The following is a 14,796-nucleotide window of genomic DNA, read 5'->3' on the forward strand; positions in this document are numbered from 1 at the left end:
CTTTGATTCTTTCCTGAATGGACCCAGAAAAGTCATAGCTTCATCATTAAATGGAAGTATGAAGTGGAAGCAAACCTGGAAAACTGACGACAAAATGTCTCATCTCCTAGTGACCAGGAAGACACATAGATATTAGCAGCCGTTAGAGAGAATTTTAGATGAGCATCACATTACAAGACGTTGAGTGATGCTGATAAAGATCACAATACAGCATGATTTTAGGTGATGTGAGAGAATGTCTCTGAAAACCATGAGTTCTGTGAATTTCAATCTACATTAAGTGCAAAATGAGCATCTGTAGAAATGATCTATTAGCTGGAAAGCTTTAAGCATTAGAATACAAAATTAAAACAATGTAAAATTAAAGGAAGTACAAAATAGCCCTATTATGAAAATGGAGACACATTTGTCTAACATCATCAGTAATTACAAAGAAATGATTGAAATTACAGAAGAAAGAAGAACACTCATTGGTATCTGGAATCTTTTTTCAAAAACAAACAAACAAACAATTACAAATGGAGAAGTCACACAGAAGTTGAGATCAGAACCTTAAATGACAAACAGCTGTTTGTTGCCAGTAGCACCATCACTAGCATAACTTCTACCTCCCAGTTCTCAGAACACTATTCCCTGTCATTCCTCTTATTACTTCCTCTTTCATGATCATAGTGTTGCTCCTTCTCAAGCAAAGCCTTCTCTTTCTGGAGCAAAATAAACAAAATAAATCATTATTATCCTTTCCCTTCACCAAAGAATCAAAACCTTAGCTCATTTTTTTTGAGGGATGGATGGAGACACAGGGAACCAGAAAATGAAAGAATTCAAGCAACACTTTCTCTACCTCAAGAAGCATGGAATTATCTTAAAACATGTTTCTCTGGGATCACATAAAGTATTGCAAAATTTTGTTCTTTATTCATCACATTTATTTAAATGCTATTCCACATTTCTGTAGTCTCAGAAATGGTTCCTCATTTTTGGAGTTTCCACTGAAAGAGCAGTATTAGACATCTTCAATGGTGGGTAAACTATTTGAGAAAAAATAAAATAATTGAATATATTGGCTTGTGTAATAAATCCTACAATTTTTTATATCTTTTAAAAACTATTCAAGATGGTGGAGTAAAGGCAGCAACTAACCTGAGTTCTCTCCCAAACTCCTCCAAATACTTTTTAAAAATGACTCTAAACAAATTCTAGAGTAGCGGAACCTACAAAGGGACAGACTGAAATAAATTTTCCACCCAAGACAACTTGGAAGGTTGGCAGGAAAGGTCTGTTGCACCAGGAAGAGAGAGGAGCACAGTCCAGCACAGACTATGCCAGTGCAGATCATGCCCCAGCAAACCTAGCGCAGGACTTGGGGCAACTGAATCAGTGGCAGCAGTGGCACTTTCCAGACCTCTCAGCCCACAGATGCCAAAGATAACTTAGAAGGTCAGCAGGAAAGGTCTGTCTCACCTGACTGAGAGTAGAGCACAGTCCAGTGCAGGCTGTTCTACTATAGTCCTGGCCATAGCAAACTAGGAGTAGGTTTTGGGAGTGACTGAATGAACAGTGGCAGCAGCTGCTTCCAGAGATCTCATCCCACAGCTGGTAAGGGTGTAGAACAATTGGTCAGAAGGAGATTACAGGAGTCTTTTTGCTAGCACTGAGGCAAGACTCTGTTGCTTTGCCCATACATGGATCTAGGTCCTGGGTAGAAGTCTCAGGGTAAGAAGCAGCAGTAGCACACCACAGCATGCAGCACAGTGGAGGGAGGACTGTCCTCATAGTTCCAGGGCAGAAAAGAGTTCTTGTGGTCACTCAAAGACCAGAGCACAGGGCAGGAGGATAATAAACACCTCTCTTTAGAATGCCACCTTGGAAGAACTAAAAACTTATAGGTCCCTAGAAGTGTCTTTGAAAACAGCTGCACAAAACCCCTGGAGCTTGGGACAATGTGCCCTCCAGCATGGAAGCAGAACCCTACTTTAACAAAGACTTAAAAGCCAACTGATAGGCTGGGAAAATGAGCAAACAACAGAAAAAAACAAACTCTGACTATTGAAAGTTACTATGGTGACAAGGAAGATCAAAACACACACTCAGAAGAAGACAACAAAGTCAAAGTTCCTAAATACAAAGCCTCCAGGAAAAAAAAATATGAATTGGTCTCAGGCCACGGAAGAGCTCTAAAAGGATTTTGAAAATCAAGCAAGAGAAGTAGAGGAAAAATTGGAAAGAGAAATGCGAGTGATGCAAGAAAATCATGAAAAATAAATCAACAGCTTGCTAAAGGAGACCCCAGAAAATCCTGAAGAAAATAACACCTTAGAAAACAGACTGAGTGAAATGGTAAAAAGAGACCCAATGAGGAGAAGAATGCCTTAAAAAGCAGAATTCAAAAAATGGAAAAGGCAGCCCAAAAGCTCACTGAAGAAAATATTTCCTTAAAAATTAGAATGGAGTAAATGGAAGCTAATGACTTTATGAGAAATCAAGAAACAATAAAACAAAACCAAAAGAATGGAAAAGAAGACAATGTGAAATATCTCATTGGGCAAACAACTGACCTGGAAAATAGATCCAGGAGAGATAATTTAAAAATTATTGGACTACCTGAAAGTCATGATCAAAAAAAGACCCTAGACATCATCTTTCAAGAAATTATCAAGAAAAACTGCCTTGATATTCTAGAAGCAGAAACTAAAATTGAAATTATCCACTGATCACCTTTTGGATGAGATCCCAAAGTGAAAACTTCCAGGAATATTTTAATTGCAGAGTTCCCAGGTCAAGGAGAAAATATTGCAAGCAACCAGAAAGAAACAATTCAAGTATCATGGAGCCACAGTCAAGACAACACAAGATTTAACAGCTTCTGCATTAAAGGATTGGAGGGCTTGGAATATGATATTCCAGAGGGCAAAGGAGCCAGGATTACAACCAAGAATAACCTACCCAGCAAAACTGAGTATAATCCTTCAGAGGAAAAAAATTGGACATTCAATGAGATAGAGGACTTTTAAAAAAAAATTTCTATCAGTTGATTTGTCTTTTATTTGAGTTTTTTTATTTTTAGTTTACAACACTCAGTTCCACATAATTTTGAGTTCCAGATTTCTTCCCCCTCTCCCCCTCTCCCTCCCCATGATGGCATGGATGGCATATCTTCTACATATAACTTCACTTTGAACTTACTTACACAATAGTCAAGATGTAAAGAAGAATTATGACCAATGGAATGAATCATGAGAAAGAAGAAACAAAACCAAAAAAAAAAAAAACAAAAGAGAAAAAAAAGGGAAAAAAAAGGCAAGTATAAAGTGTGCTTCAATCTGCATTCAGAATCCATAGTTCTTTCTCTGGATGTAGATAGCTCTCTCCATCATTAGTCTTTTGGAGTTGTCTTTGCACCTTGTATTGATGAGAAGATCAAAGTCTATCAGGGTTAGTCATCATAGAATCCATATATCTGTGGTTGTGTATAATGTTTTCTTGGTTCTTCTCTGCTCGCTCAGCATTATATCGTGTAGGTTTTTCATGTTATTTTGAAGTCCGTATCATCCCCATTTCTTTTTTTTGGGGGGGGGACAAACACACACAGTCTGATTTATTGGTCTCATCACACACACATATGTACACAAACATAAATATTCCAATGTACAGATTTTACACGGGGCTCATGGATCCCCTTGCCCATCTCATCAAGTTCTTCATCCAGGGCTCTGCACCAGGCCTTATCCACTTTCCACACCTCATCTCCAGGCTAATCCAGTCGTGGTTTTGGGAACAATTCTTGGATGAAGCCTCGGGGTGAAGTTGAAGGGCAGGAGGCGAGGGAAGGAGAGAGGTCCTGCTCTCCCCTCCCTTCAGGTGCCTCCAAAGGGCCTGTCCCTTGTCATGGCACCTCTAGGGCACTGGACTGAACAGTCCACTCTTCCCTATGGTATGGGGCCCTGGGATGGGTTTTGGCCCAATCTCTCCCTTCCTTTATTCTCTGTTCTTGTCTCATTCTCTCCACCCCCTATTTCTTCCTCTCTGTGTCTTCCTTTGTCTATGTCTCTCTCTCCCTTTCCTGCAGGGGGAGGGAGGTGAGCCCCAGGTCCTGTGGTTTCCCTGGACCCCTCAATCCTCCCCAGGCCTCACAGGAGGCTGGGGCTCCAGTGCAGATCAGCAGAGGCACTAGAACCATTGGTAGGGGTCGGGGTTAGGCCACCGCCCTCCCCAGGGCAGCCATGCTGCAGCAGGATGTCCACACACTCCTGGCTGCCAGCTCAGCAGGCATAGGCCAGTGGAGTCAGGCCCTGGTGTCCCGGCTCCTCACATCCACCCCGTACTGTGAAGAGAATGCAGACTTGAGCTCAACCCTGGGGAAAGGAGGGAGGGGGTGGGGAAAGGGGAGGGCCAGATGGGGCTGTTGGGAGAGAAGAGAGCAGGTACCAAAGAAGTGGCTGTGGGAGGGTGGCTGTCAATCAGAGGGTGAGGTCAGGGCAGGTCAGAGGGTCAGGGAGGCAGATCTGTGTTGGGTGGCGGGAGAACATGCCACTCACCCAGATAAGCAGCTGTGTGAAGACAACGTTTGCCATGGCACTGGAAAGATGCAAGGTGGTGTGACCATCTCCATCCCCATAGGTCTCATTCACCTCCTCCTTGGAGCCATGGGCCAAGAGCATCACCAGCAGCCGCAGGTCATCCTCTACCACAGCCCAGAGCAGTTGCTGCCCCAGGGGCACGTCCAAGCTTGGCAGGGGGGCCAGAAACAGCTTCTGTTCATACTTGGCCCTGATCCAGTGTTCCTTATCATCCCCATTTCTTATAGCACAATAGTATTCCATTACCTTCATATACCACAACTTTTTCAGCCATTCCCCAATTGGTGGGCATCTCCTTGATTTCCAATTCTTTGCTACTACAAAAAGACCTGCTATAAATATTTTTGCACATATGGGTCCTTTTCCCACTTGTGTGATCTCTTTGGGATACAACTCTAGAAGTGGTATTGCTGGGTTTTGAACATTTTTATAGCCCTTTGGGCATAGTTCCAAATTGCTCTCCAGAATGGCTGGATCAGTTCACAGCTCCACCAGCAATGTAACAATGTTCCAATTTTCCCACATCTTCTCTAGCATTTATCATTTTCCTGTTTTGTAATTTTAGCCAATCTGACAGGACAGATGTGGTACCTAAGAGTTGTTTTGATTTGCATTTCTCTAATCAGTAGTGATTTTGAGCATTTTTTCATATGCCTATAGATATCTTTAATTTCTTCCTCTGAAAACTGCCGGTTCGTAGCCTTTGACCATTTCTCAATTGGGGAATGACTTGTATTCCTATAAATTTGGCTCAGTTCCCTGTATATTTTAGAGATGAAGCCTTTATCAGAGACACTAGTTATAAAGATTTTCTCCCAATTTTCTGCTTCCCTCCTAATTTTTGTTGTGTTGGCTTTTTTATACAAAAACATTTCAATTTAACATAATCAAAATTATCTATTTTGCATTTTGTAATGTTCTCTATCTCTTGTTGTGTCACAAATTCTTTTCTTTTCCACAAATCCGATAGGTAAACTATTCCTTGCTCTCCCAAATTGCTTATAGTATCAGCCTTCATTCCTAAATCATGAACTCATTTTGACTTTATTTTGTTAGAGATAGAGGACCTTCAAGTATTCTTGATTAAAATACCAGAGCTAAATAGAAAACTTAACTTTCAAATACAAGACTCAAGAGAAGCGTAAAAAGGTAAACAGAACAGGGAAATCATAAGTGACTTAATAGGTTTAAACTGTTTATGTTCCTACCTACGAAGATGACATTTGTAACTTATAAGACCTTTCTCATTATTAGGGTAGTTAGAACAAGCATATATATAGAGAGAGCACAGGTGTAAATTGAATATGAATTGAACATCTAAGAAATAAAAATAAGGCATGAGAGAGGAATGTACTGGGAGAAAGAGAAAAGGAGAGATAGAATGGGATAAATTATTTCACATAAAAAAAAACAAGAAAAAACTTTCTCAGTGGAGGTGAGGGGGAATGAGTGAACCTTACTCTCATCAGAATTGGCTCACTCAATTGGGTATAGAAATCTATCTTATCCTAAAGAAAATTAGAAGGGGAAGGGGATAAGACACGGGAATATGTGATAGAAGCGAGGGCAGATTGGGGGATGGGGTAGTCAGAAGCAAAACATTTTTGAGGATAAGGTGAAAAGAGAGAGAGAATAGAATAAATGCGGCAGGATGAGGGAATAGGATGGATGGAAATATATTTAGCAACAGTAACCATGAAAAAAAATTTAAAGCAAGTTTCTCTGATAAAGGCCTCATTTCCTCAAACATATAGAGAACTGAGTCAAATTTTTAAAAATAAGTGCCATTCCCCAACTGATAAATGATCAAAAGATATGATCACATTTCAGATGAAGTAATCAAAGCTATCTATAACCATATGAAAAAAAAAACTTCTAACTCAGTATTGACTGAAGGAATGCAAACTAAAACAATTCTGAGGTAGTACCTCATACCTATTAGATTGGCTAATAGGACATAAGAGATAAGTGACAAATATTGGAGGGAACATAGAATTCTGAACTATGTCCAAAAGACTGTAAAACCATGCATATACCCTTGACGTAGCAATACCACTACTAGGTCTGTATGCCAAAAGAGACAAAAAGCAAAAAGGAAAAAGACCTATATGTACAAAAGTATTTATAGCAGCTTTTTCCAGAGGTAAAGAACTAGCTAGATGGTGCAGTGAGTAGAGCACAGGCCCTGGAATCAGGAGGACCTGAGTTCACATTCGGCCTCAGAAACTTGACACACTTACTAGATGTGTGACCTTGGGCAAGTCACTTAACCCCAATTGCCCTGCCTTCCCCCATCAAAAAAAAAGAATTAGAAGTTGAGGGGATGCCCATCAATTGGGGAATGGCCGAACAAGCTATGGTGTGTGATTATGGTGGAATACTATTTTACCATAAGAAATGATGAACAGGATGCTCTCAGAAAAACCTGGAAAGACTTGCATGGACTGGTGCAAAGTCAAACGTACTGTGTATGAAGTTATAGCAATATTGTAAGATGATTAGCTGTGAATGACTTAGGTATTCTCAACGATACAACAATCCAAGGCAACTCTGAAGGACATATGATGAAAAATGCTATCCATCCCCAGAGAAAGAACTGATGGTGTCTGAATATATATGGAAGCGTACTTTAAAAAGATGCCATTGATATGTGATAATGTCTTTTTCAGATAATCTCCATGTTTTACATAGTTTGGCATTGAGATTTGACTTGTTTTTTAAAATTCTTCATCATGGAATCACACTTAACACATATTAAAGGTACAATTTATTGAGCAGCCCATTTTTCAAAATCTAGCCAGGATTACAGTCTATAAGTTTTTAATGATGTCTAACTCAGATGAATTCTTAGTCCACAAAAGAAAATTTATCTCTGTCTCTTGGATAAATATCTTAACCTTTTGTTATATGTGTTATAATACAAAGTTATTTTATGATGTTCCATTTCCATTTGGGATTCATCTAATTCTAGAACAATTCTGTTTCTCTGTATGTCTGTATATTTATCAGACTTCATCATTTCTTCAATGGAGAGAATGCTTCTAGGCCCACTAGAAACACACACATACACATCCCCCAAAATTTTGGGGTGGATATTTTTTAAAAAACTGATTAATATGCTTGTATGTTACAGGTTTACCTTGGATCTTCTGACTGCAGTTTCAATATAGTATTGTTTGAAAGAGTGAATTCCATCAGCAAATATTATGGTTTTTCAAACTTCAGTACTCTAGTCTTCATGTTTTCTTTCCGTATGACCAGTGTTTTTCTTAATAGAAGAAGAGAGAAGCTTAAAAAAACCCCAACAATCTAGTTTTCTCACTGTTCTCCTCCTCAACTTTAAGAAGCTTATACCTCATGGTAGAGGAATTAGTTAACCAAACATCCAGCTTCCATATCCCTCTAAAGGACTTTGCTTGTTTTCTGTTGGTTTAGGCCATACTGTAGAAATAGTCTGTCAGAACATGACATTTTACTTTACTTTGTTCCCAAGAACACTTTCTTTTGTTCTTTGGTGCAACCAATCCTCTTTCATAGTAGATTTGAATAATCCTTTACACATTTTGTTTCCTCAGCCCAACAGCCACTGGGCCACCTCTAATAGTTATTGAAGTATGCTCTTTAAGAGTTATAAAATTTACACATTTCCTTGAAGTTAACATGTATTCCTAAAAAATAAAACACACACACACATACACACACATATGCGCATGTATGCCCATGCATACCCAGACACAGACACAGAATTTAAACACAACAAAAGTTAACAATTTAATACGTGTGTATAACATGAAATCCAACACTCACATGGCAGAGAACTCAAAGTTTGTCAGGCATTCTGACAGTAGGAGTGTGCATGCATGGCCATTGCTGACAAATAATGAAGGCCTATAAAAATTATTGCTTGCCCTAAGTAATTCACACACTCCTGTGTCAAAAAATAAACCACATTGTTCAAGAAAACAAAACCAAGAACTTAATATTTCGAGTAAAATCTTGCAAAGGAACTTCATCCACATAATATGGGAATATTAATGGGATTTTGAAGGGCAACTAGGTGGTGTGGTGAATAAAGCCCTGGGACTGGAATCAGGAAGACCTGAGTTCATCGGCTGCAGATACTTATAGCTGCATGACCCTGGACAAATCACTTAACCCTCTTTGCTGCACTTTCCTCATCTGTAAAATGAGATGAAAAGGGAAATTCCAAACTATTCTAGTATCTTTGCCAAGAAAACTCCAAATGGGGTCACAGAGTCAGACACAACTGAAATAACTGAACAACAAAAACGGGGGTTGCCTCAGTGCAACAGTGCCTCTATTTGCCTCAGTGATGTCCACCAAAATTCCATTTCCATATAGTGTCCCTGTGGTAATCACCATAAATAAATGACCCCACTAGTTATCCATGTAGTTCACCATCTGTTGTTCTGACCATCAGACTAAACCTAATATGCCATGGACTCATTTTCTCTTTTCATAATAGCAACTCACTTTCAAAGAAATTAGAGTATATTATTCCATTTCATCTCAGCAGTAGTGTTTTAAAGCAGTGCATGGTATATATAAATACAATCAAATCTTGATAATCTGTGCTAATGGGGGAAGCACTGGTGTGGAAAATCCAAAACAGTTGCTAATCAAAAAGTCATTTAGTTTGGGTTTTGGAATGTGGTCTTGAATTTCAGTTTGCAGTGGGTGTGTCTGATGTCTTGGGAATCCTCCACACTGGAAACAAAGTAATGAAGATACACCATGAACACTAACTAAGCTGGATTTTTGTTGTTGCTTCCACATTCTTTCTCCTGGTGTGGAATTGTTACCTGATCCATGTCCCATGCTGGGGTATCCCAGGTGGAGTATCCCAACTCCAGTTGTATAACCATTCAGAATAAATCAAAAGAGATGATGATGATGATGATGATGATGATGATGGATTAGAGCTGTTCTCTCTAATGTTATTGGTCTTACCTCAAACATCTTTCCTGGGTTCAGGGAGGGGATTAAATCTTTTGACTAAATAAGTCTCCTTTTGGGTTTAAGGTTTCATGGGGCAGGAAACAGGAAAAATAAAATCAATTAACATGCATTTCTTAAACATTTAATATATACCAAGCTTCCTGGATAGAAAGACAGGCAAAAAGAGTCCCTGCCCTCAAGGAGTTTACATTCCAACATAGGAGACTATAGATAAATAAATAGATACATGCAAGATATACACAGGACAGATGTAAAATAATAAAGAAGAGAAAAAGTAAATAATGGTATCTCTTATATCCAAAAAGAACCTGAAAACAAGATTTAGTGTAGATAATCAGAGGTGGCTATTACACAGTCTGTTTTCCTGGAGGAAACATCTTTACGACAGGCTAATATGAATGCCTATGTAGCCTGTACACATTTCATTTCAGTTGCTTCCGGAAGACAGTGTCAAAGCATGGCAATGCGAATCTTCAAAAAACTACTTGTATCCTTCCCTTCTAATGCCAATAAAAAGAAAGATCTTTGCAATCCTCAAAACAACAACTTTCCAACCCCCAGTGTGGAAATAATCATTCTCAGCTGCAAGGTGTCTCTTCTCACCAAGTAATAGTTTTCCTATTTATCTGTAGCAAAGAGAAGAGGGAAATATTTTTATCACGTATGTGCTTTTCTACCTACTGATTCTGGGAGGATATAAGAAGAGAAAATCAGCTCACAAGGAGAGGTAATAACAGCAACTTATCAAGTATGCCTTGAACTGTTTCTATTGTAGCAATTTAGTAATCTGTCTAAAGGAAAACAAAATCAAAATGAACTGTGCATACACCATCCTTTGCTCTTGCCTGCCTTAGTCCCTTATTGGGAGCTTAATTAGATAAGGATTTGCCTTTTTAATACCCTCTGTCTTTAAGGAGAGGTGAGAAAACAGCTCCATCACCACTGATTTCATTATGATTTTCTGCGACTGCAGGGAGATGATGTTCATGTTCATTAAACTATATCTAATATGTCTGAAGATTAAAATGGCATGCATGTAAGTGTCCTGATGTACAAGTCAAACGCCTATCAAATTTCTTTCATAGCCATCCTGGTTGGGACATACGTGTTCAAATGCCGAATGAGAAAGTTTGTATATTATTAGGAAGGGGAGAGGGTAAGCACTTATACAGCACCTACTATGTGCCAGACACTGTACTAAAGTGTTTTTTATAAAAATAACAAATATCTCATTTGAAAGAATTTATATTACAGGAAACAAAGCTAGAAGAACTTTATAATTTCAAATTCTGTTTACAGATGCCCAGAAGAATTGAAATGTAAGTAGAGACGTGTTAGAACCTTTATGTGGTTAAAAAAAAATCAAATTGTAAATGCTTCCTAGTGAAAAAGTATACTAAAATTGAGATTGTAATGCTTGAATAAAGTGATCTCATAAACCTCTTTAGCAGTAGAAAGGTCCTGGAGGAACAAATAGAACATTTTCATTGGACATGAGGGACCTGTAATCCATGCTGGAGGCTGACAGACTTTGCTTTATTTAAGTCTAATTGCAGGTTTATAGGTGTAGAACCTTGGTTCTTACTTTACATGGCTACAAGAGGAGCAGTAAGCAGAAGACTGGATTTGAGGATGGGAAGACCTGGAATTGAATTCTGACTTTTCTACCTACAACCTGCATCATCTTAGGCTGGCCATATAACATTTCTGTTTCCTCATTTGCAAAATGGAGGTATTGGACTAAAGGGGTTCAGCATCTTTTCCTCTCTAAGCCCTTTTGTCCTCAGTGATTTCACTGTAAGGGGATAAGGTTTTTTTGATATGATGGCAAGGATACTGAACAAAACACAAGGGCTGCCCTTTCTCCCTAGTTTATAAGTACATCCTAGAGCTTTATTAAACCTTAAAAAGTCAATTCACATGGGCCAGTGGACTCACAGGAATTGAAAGGATAAATGATAAGTTGTCAGTATTTTTATTCACAGATACAGACAGGCTCAACAGGCAATCTGGATTGCTTGCGGGGGGGGGGGGGGGGCACAGAGCCTGCAACTAAGAGTAAGGAAGAAGTGAAAGAAATTCACTTGTCCAAACCCAGCTACAAGTGAGGGTTGGGTTCAAATATGCAAGATCTTGGCCAAGTCTATATCCTTTGTTTAGGTCTCAGGTGTTGTATAGTACTCATTAACAAGAGATCCAAAAATATGTTATCATCCCAAAGACATGTTGACCCAGTTTCTTGCTTAAAGAGCCACAACTCTATCCTGAGAAAGAAACAGAAACATCACTAGCAGATGGCAGTTTCAGCAGATGGCACCGGTAGGCCAGCAGAGTCTAGTGGTAGAGCATGTATTTTCAGTGGATGCTGGAGATGAAGGTGGAACAGAACAACATTATTAAGAAAACTCTGAAACATTAGAGAAGAAAGTCATATGAGAGGCAGCCTCTTTGAAAACTGAAAAGAAGAGGGAATTCACAGGCAATATTTTGGAGGTTGTATAGGATTTCAGACCAGAGAGGAGTTCAAGCTATGATTCAATCCTTTGTAACTTGAGGAAATGTTTCCCCAGAATTTTTTCCCTTGCCAGCTTTGAGAATTTTTGGGATTTTATACCCATTCATAAGTGGTGGTGAGGGGTTGAGAATTATTCCACTGCTTAATTTCTTCTATTTAAAAAAATTGTCATGGAGCAATTGACAGAGGATTCATATGATGGAAACTATAGGCAAATATTTGTCTCTAAATACTGTGGAATTCAGGTAGTGATGTGGTTCCAATGTTGAATGCAATGCCCGTTATGTCTGCCTCTGAATTTCTCATACCCCCTTTACCTTCTCCTTTGTTATTATGACATTTTACCTTACACTTATTTTCACACATGCCTCATGCCCTCTGTGGTGGGAATAGTATGCCACCCCAGGAAGGTTTGGGTAATTTTTCTTTAAAGAGTATTGAATCTGTCCTCAAAATTTAATTGGTTGAGTGTCAGGTTAAGTCTCAGACCATTGTGATATTTTCCTACTTCACCTGAGTACAAAGGTTTCTAGGACTGGAGTTCTTCCTTTAGGCTTCGACAAGCAACATGTCCAACAGCGGCACCAGAAGGTTGTGTTTAACTGAATCAATGTCATCTTCAATGTACATCCCTTCCCTGCCCTAACTGTCTTTCCGGTGCTATAGCAAAGAAAGTTTACTCTGTTTACCAAAGAACTTCTATGAGTACCAGATTAGCTTGATCAGGCAGAGGCTATAATGTCCTCAATAAGACTGTAAGTCGTGTACAGAAGGATTCTGTCTTACGTCATCTTTGTGTCCTTGCCACGTAACAGAGGTGCACTTTGTGGTTGTTACTAAATACTTACTGAATTGAATTGAATATAAGAAATATCTTTTTAAAAATAGTATAAGGTGCAGCAGTTGGGTAGTGGAAAAATCAGGAAAGTTTGATATCAGGACCAACTTAAAAATTGACTTGTGTGATTTTTTTTTATATGCCATATATAGTCTCTGGTCCTTAGCTTGCTCATCTATTAAAACATGGGCTAATACTAGGCCATCTTTAAGAAACCATCTAGGGGTCTCTTTCAGATGCAAAAATATACTATTTTAAAATTGAAAAAATATAATACAGACCATATAATGAAAGTAGAGACTTCCTGATGGAAACAGTAGTAAAACTCAAATCAAACCAAACCCAACCAAACCAAAGAAACAAACAAAAAATCCCAAACCCCAAAACCAGAGACCTAATTTCTTCTTCAGTGAACTGAAGCTGTAATTTTACTCTTATCTATCAGGCTCATCAAAGTAATTAAGAAGCTTTTACTTATATAGGTTGCCTGTTGTTACAACACTATTATTGGGTTGCTTTTGAAGTTAGAAGAGACAAGGTTTCCTTATGTAATTACCTGAGGGTAAGGGAAGTATTGTTGTCTTTTTTGCTTGGTTCTCAGGAAGAAAGAAAATAATGATGTGTGTGTGTGTGTGTGTGTGCGCGTGTGTGTGTGTGTGTGTGTGTGTGTGTGTGTGTGTGTGTGTGTGTGTGTACCAGAGTATTTTCTACTTTTTGAAAGGAGAAAAAAGCCTGTGAGCATTTTGCTATCAGAGGAAAGTGTCAATCTGCTGCCAAGCAAAAACACAGTTGGTGTGGTGCTCTGATGCAGGTAGTATCCAAATAAAGTGTGGGTACTTCAAAGTAGGACTGGAATTTAGCAGAATAAATAAAGATAAGCTCTTTAAAAATAAGCTCCCTTCTTTGTTTAGCAAGTCAAGAAGCACATGTACACAACTCACTAGCAATGATGCTAGGAAATGAAAGGAAGAAAAATATATCAATAATTTAGAGGACAGTGATTTTACATATTGTAGTTTTGAGCATAACAAGCATATAATCAGGCTCTTTTCCAAAAGCTGGTGACATCTTCTGGGCAATATTATTAAAACCTCAGAAGAAAACACTTGAAGGACACTACAGAATGTTGCTACCATGACCTGATATCGTGATTTTGTGGTAGATTGGATTCATTGTGCTTCATATTTTTTTTTCCTCCCTCCTCATTTATCTCAGGATTTTTGGTTTCCCTCTTAATTTCCCATTTTTCTCTTGGCCATCAGTGCAAGTAGGGAATTAGGTAGGGAAGTACTTGATCACCCATCAAAAACCTCTAGAATCCTTAGAAGTGGACAATAGGGCTTTCACAGAATCACAGTACTAGGATGGGCCTCGGAGGCAGATGCGAACTTTTATAGATAAGGAAAATGAGGCTCAGTGTCAGGGTTGAAGGACATACAGGCTAGCATTAGGGTCTAATTCAATTTAAGTCAGTTCAACAATGATTATAAACCAACTGTGTGTGTGGGGGGGAGGGGAGCACCATGATACGTCGTTATTGTTATTTGTCCTTCATTCTAGAAGAGGACCATGACATCAAGAAGATGATGCCATGACTTACAAGTGAACCGGATTTAAGTGAGGGAGGGCTGTGCAAAGTCATCAGCCTCACTGTCTCCTCCTGAGCCATCCGGGTCCAGTGGTAAGATATACCTCAGGAGGACTGGAGATGGCCCAGGATACAGTGGGAGACCTTGGCAATGGGAATACAAAGTTCAAAAATGTCACAATCCTTTTGGGGCAAGTAGAAGGTATAATGTTAATGCAATGGGAAGATCTTTCTCACCCATTAATAGGCCTTTGTGACCTGCTTTGAGCCTGAGTCACATGAGCTTCAGTCACAT

The 14,796-nt window shown here is 39.0% G+C and overlaps 1 pseudogene; it reads right to left on the reverse strand.

The window, feature by feature from the left end:
* Positions 1-4,130: 4,130 nt before the first annotated feature.
* LOC118837019 overlaps positions 4,131-14,796 on the reverse strand; it is a 78,909-nt pseudogene continuing 68,243 nt past the window's right edge.

This window comes from Trichosurus vulpecula, chromosome 2, assembly GCF_011100635.1.
Source record: "Trichosurus vulpecula isolate mTriVul1 chromosome 2, mTriVul1.pri, whole genome shotgun sequence".
Classification (NCBI taxonomy): Eukaryota; Metazoa; Chordata; class Mammalia; order Diprotodontia; family Phalangeridae; genus Trichosurus; species Trichosurus vulpecula.